The following is a 5,310-nucleotide window of genomic DNA, read 5'->3' as shown; positions in this document are numbered from 1 at the left end:
GCCGGGCCGCCTCAGCGGCCGCAGGGCCCGCGCCACGGGGAAAACACATCCGGCCATCCTCGGAAAAGAGAGCCATGCTGTACCTCAGTACCCGCACGGAAAGGGCTTCGCAACGGGCGCAGGCAGCACCCTCGAGAGCTGCCCGTGCGTGCTCCATCCCCAAACATGAGACACACATCTCATGAGAATCTCCATCCGTGATGTACCGAGGGCAAGAAAAAAACACACCTTCTGTACATCTGGTTGCCGGACATGCTGGTAGACTTCTTCTTCAGGTAAGACACACTGCTTGTAGGACTGGAGCTTTCTTCAAACAACATACAGAGCGCCTGCTGAATAAAAAAAAGCTAATGATGAGTGTGTACAGGTGTGCTTTATACTCCTCCGGTTATTCCGTCACACCTTACCGTTCTAGCAACAGGCCAATAGGATTGGAGTGATTTCATTCACGTTCAGACCTGCTTCGCCTAGAGGCGTTCCCATAGTGTCGTAACCGACGCAGTTCGAGTTCCCTCGAAGGGGAACTCCTTCGCCTCTCTCAGGTGGACCTTGAGTTCCCCCTGTACGCGCTTCAGCTCATCTCTGTCACCACCCTTGAATGCCCTCTTCTTCCTGTTCAGGATGTCCTTGACATTACTGGTGATCCAGGGCTTGTTGTTAGGGAAGCAGCGTACAGTTCTAGTGGGGACCACAACGTCCATGCAGAAGTTCAGGTAGTCAGTAGTGCAGTGTGTGACCCCCTCGATGTCCTTACCATCACAGTCAGTACTGTGGCGTGAGCAGGACGAGGTTATGATCAGACTTTCCCATTGGAATGTCCTGTTCTTCCTGGTGGGGCAGCTTACAAACAGGTGAAAGTCTGACAGTGTGGAGTCCAATGTCACGTGGTTGAAATCCCCGGAGATGGTGATGAATGTCTCTGGGTGTTGTGTTTGCAGTCTCGCGATGGTGGCATGTATTACGTCACACGTGGTCTCTGCGTGCGCACGCGGTGGGACGTAAACAACAGCAGCAATGGCGTGGGAAAACTCTCTAGGCATGTAGTACAGTCTGAAACCTACCGCCAGCAACTCAATGTCTCTGTTGCACATGATCTCCTTCACTGTAACATGCCCCTGGTTGCACCATCTGTTGTTGATAAACAGCGCGAGTCCCCCTCCTTTGTTTTTGCCGCTGAGTCCACAGTCCCGGTCCGCTCTCACTGTAGTAGATCCACATTAGTGGTGTTCTGGGTTAGCCAGGTAAACTGCCCTCCTTGAACGTCCTGTCTGTCCTCATAAGGGCAGCCAGCTCGTCCGTCTTGTTGGTCAGACAGTTCACATTCCCCATCGCAGCCTCAGCTTCCTCTTCAGTTCCTCAGGTATGTGGTGGAAAATGCTGGCTCGTCCCATTGTTTGGAGTGAAAGCAGCTTCTCCCTTGAATAAACAAGATGTCCACCGCTATGTTGTCCATGAAAAGCCATTTACACAGCTAGTGTTATATAAAGAGTTAAAGTTTAAAAAACACACTTAAAGTATTAAAAAAAACCACGACACATACGGAGCTACTGGATAAGTGTCTTGCTCGCAACAGCGCCAGAAACAATGTGTTTGCATATAAAATGTTATATCACTAAATGTTTTATCAGTCCAGTATATTTTTCCTTTTGTTGATAATAATTTTGAAGTGAGTTGGAAAATTATTTGTCACATGGGTGCCGAGTGCATGGGCAGGGTTTTAAACCCAAACACAGAAATATTAAATAACGCTGGATCAGTTCTCTAGTTTTATTAAACAAAATCTCAAAAAAGTACAAACATACCATGGTGGCATACCAAAGTAATTAAAATAATCCAGCAAAGCATGGTAAAAGTTCCCAAATAAAAAGCAACAATCCAGCTTGAATAAACAGTTGAGAATCAAAAAACCAAATTTCACAGAGCACAAATATGGAGACTGCAGACAGAAGGCATGAACTTTTAACAAACTTGTTTTATCAAATAAATACATATTTTAGAAAGCATGTGTAATTTAAATATATTTCTCTTTTGTTAAAATGGCATTACATTTGGCAGGGAGCTCATTATGACATGTTTAGGATTCAAAACTCAAAATTTAGGACTTGGGACTAGACTCGATACTTGTCAGCCTTGACTTGGGACTTGAGTGCAAAGACTTGAGACGTACTTGTAACTTGCAAAACAATGACTTGTATTCACCACTAATATGAGTATATATTTAATTCTGTTGGATATGTGTGTGTGAGAGAAATTGAAAGTGGAGCTAAATGCTGTCTGTCCTGCAGGAAAAGATGCCGATCCCCTCTGTGGTTATTGAACCTGCTTCCAGTAACGAAGGGGATGATGACCGTGATGCTGACATCATCTCTCCCACCACCATAATGAGTGATAACGGTGTAACAGCTGAAAACCAGACCATCAAACACATAAGTCCATCCAGTGGAGTGTTGGGACTCCCTGATGACTTTCTGTACAAGGTGGGACTTCCCCCAGATACTAACTGCTAACTGTTGCAGCTGCGAATAAAACAAAAATACATAACTGCTTTATGTACTTTTTAAAAATGTTTTTTTTTTTTTTTACAGAAATGACTAAAATGCTCATAGTGGTGATGGTGCTTTTCTTCTGCAGGTGGAGACGATGCATGATTTTGAGGCTGCAAATTCAGATGAGCTTGATCTAAAGAGAGGCGATGTGGTGTTGGTGCTTCCCACTGCTTCAGTAGAGGATCAGGTGAGAACCCCTGGTTGCTCATTAAGTGCAGCAATTCAAAAAATAAACAGAAGGCTGGTAGTGATATTTTTGTGGTTGTTGTTGCAGGAAGCTGGCTGGCTAACAGGGATCAAAGAAAGTGACTGGTTAACACTTGGAGCTGGTGCTCAGAAAGGACTTTTCCCAGACAACTTTACCCAGCGTTTGGAGTAGGAAGTCTTTTCTGCTGGTGGATAAAATGAGCAGAGGTTTGAAACATCAGTGTCCAAGCCGTCCAGTCAGCATGTAGCCAACCCCTGAAAAAATATTAGAACCTGCTGCAACTGGCTGCTGGACAACACAAGGCTGTCTCTGGTAGATGAAACTAAGTCATAGTAATAAGAACTAGTTCTATTCCCAGCCTAACTTAAAATTAACACGCATGATGTGATAGTATGGTCTAACCTCTATGGGAACTGAGACTTTTTTTGAAAGAAAAAAGATTTATTGGGAATGTGGCAATCTACACATTCACACCTACAACAAGCAGATAAATAGTTTCTGAAGAAAAAAGAAAAACTATACCTTCGTTGCACCAAGTGTGTTGTACTGGTTTTGTTGCTCTGCCGTGGAATATACCAGAATCTGTAGTACTGTTATCTATTTAGATGTTCTTAGGTGTAACATGAAACTCTTGAGTTTCTTGGTTTTCTCAGACATGTCATTGCTGTTACCCTCAATTCACTGTCAGTGTTTTTCTGTGATATCATGGTTGAGTGTGTCTGGTGATCTTTTCTTTGGCACATATGGTGATGAATTAAGTCATTAACGAGTTACTGTTACTGTGTTTTCAGCAAAATAATATTGACGTTTATTATCTGAGCATTGGAAAACAAACCTCTGAACATCTAGCATGAAAATGTCCAATGTTTCATCAAAGTAAGAATTCCAAGATTAAAAAAATAAAGACTCTGCCCACTAGTAAAATATCATTATATAGATGTATAAGTCACGTCTTATGATAATTATATATGAAAGAAATGGAGCTAATAATTTAAAGGCACGATGACTGGGAAGGTATTAACAAATGCAATGTGCAACCTTGTTGGTATATTTCAGGTCTCTGTATTCCAGATCAGCATTCTGTAGACCAATAAATACGATGTCACTTCCTTTTAATAGTGAAGTTAAACCTCAGTGTATACCTTTTGATGTACATACCATAAACATTTATGTCCAGATCAATAAATGAGAGTTCATATGGTAGAATTTCTCAAGGTGTTGTTGGGCCAATTATATTTCAGATTCGGGCATTGTAACCAATCTGGGTTTGTATTCACAAAATATCTTTGATGAGGATTAGCCCTCGCCAGGAGAGCTCAGCGCCAGCTACAGTAAGGAGGAACACATAGCAGCAAAGTGAGCTGCTGCATCCCATGCAGCCCAGGTACCCATCGGGGCCCAAAACGAAGCATGAAATAATCTTTCTTGACCATTCCCCATGAAAAGCCAGGGCCAGCCACAAGCTGCTGCCTTCCTAGCTTGTCTACAGCAGGGAGAAGAAAAGTGGTGAGGTAAGTCATTTTTAATCTCTGAGAGTCTTGGAGGTAGGATACAAGATTAAGGGAGTAAAATGGAGCCCAACCCCCAGAATGGGAGCTGAGTGGTTCACGGTCCTTCCTCTAGTCCAAAGAATCAGCCCAGAGCAGAATTCAACTACTGACTGGAATGACCCTGGTTTATTGGGCTCTCTTGTCCCTAAAGAGGGGATGAAACTGTCACTGATTTGGGCTTACACGTCCCCACAATTCAACAAACACCTGGTGTCTTCATCTCAATATGGATGGAGGTTTCCCAAAACCTTCAGACTCTAGTATTCCTTTTAATGACTCAGGCCCATGTAGCTACCGGTGCATTCACACCAACCTTGTTTAGTCCGATTGAAACCAACCTTGGACCATTTCCTCCTTTGTTGCAATTCGTTTAGGTTGGTGTGAAGGCTGGAGTTGACTTATGGTGCACACCAAACAACCACACTCTGGTCCACCTGTTTTTTAGTGGGGTCATAAAATTCCACATCCCCTCAGCATTAACATAACCTACATTTTTAGCACTATGCCCACCTCAACTCTAATGCTACAGTACTTTAGCTTAGCCATCAGCGACTTTAGCTCAGCAGCTAGCAATGGCTTCTCCTTTTCCCTCTCGGTGTGTCAGATGTTCAGTTACTCCTCTGCCTCCTTTAGCTATAATGGTACGTTTAACAAGAGTAGTTTATTTGTAGACATGGAGGCGAGGCTCAGTGATTTAGAAGTCCGGCTCCGCACCTTGGTAGATCAGTCTTTAGCTACTGTAGCTAGCCAGTCCCCGGTAGTCGGTGCGGAACGGCCTGAGTTAGCCTCTGGTAGCCGTCCCCCGGGATTTCCTGAGCAGCCAGGAAGGGGGGGGCTGGGTGACTGTCCGAAGGAGGAACAGTCGTAAGCATTCAAAGTCCACGGGGCATCATCAACCTGTTCATGTTTCTAACAGATTTTCCCCACTCAGCGACACACCCGCTGAGAAACCAACTCTGATCATTGGCAGCTCCATTTTGAGAAACGTGAAGTTAGCGAAGCCAGC

This window comes from Micropterus dolomieu, linkage group LG06, assembly GCF_021292245.1.
Source record: "Micropterus dolomieu isolate WLL.071019.BEF.003 ecotype Adirondacks linkage group LG06, ASM2129224v1, whole genome shotgun sequence".
NCBI classification, from domain to species: Eukaryota; Metazoa; Chordata; class Actinopteri; order Centrarchiformes; family Centrarchidae; genus Micropterus; species Micropterus dolomieu.
This window is presented reverse-complemented; position numbering follows the sequence as displayed.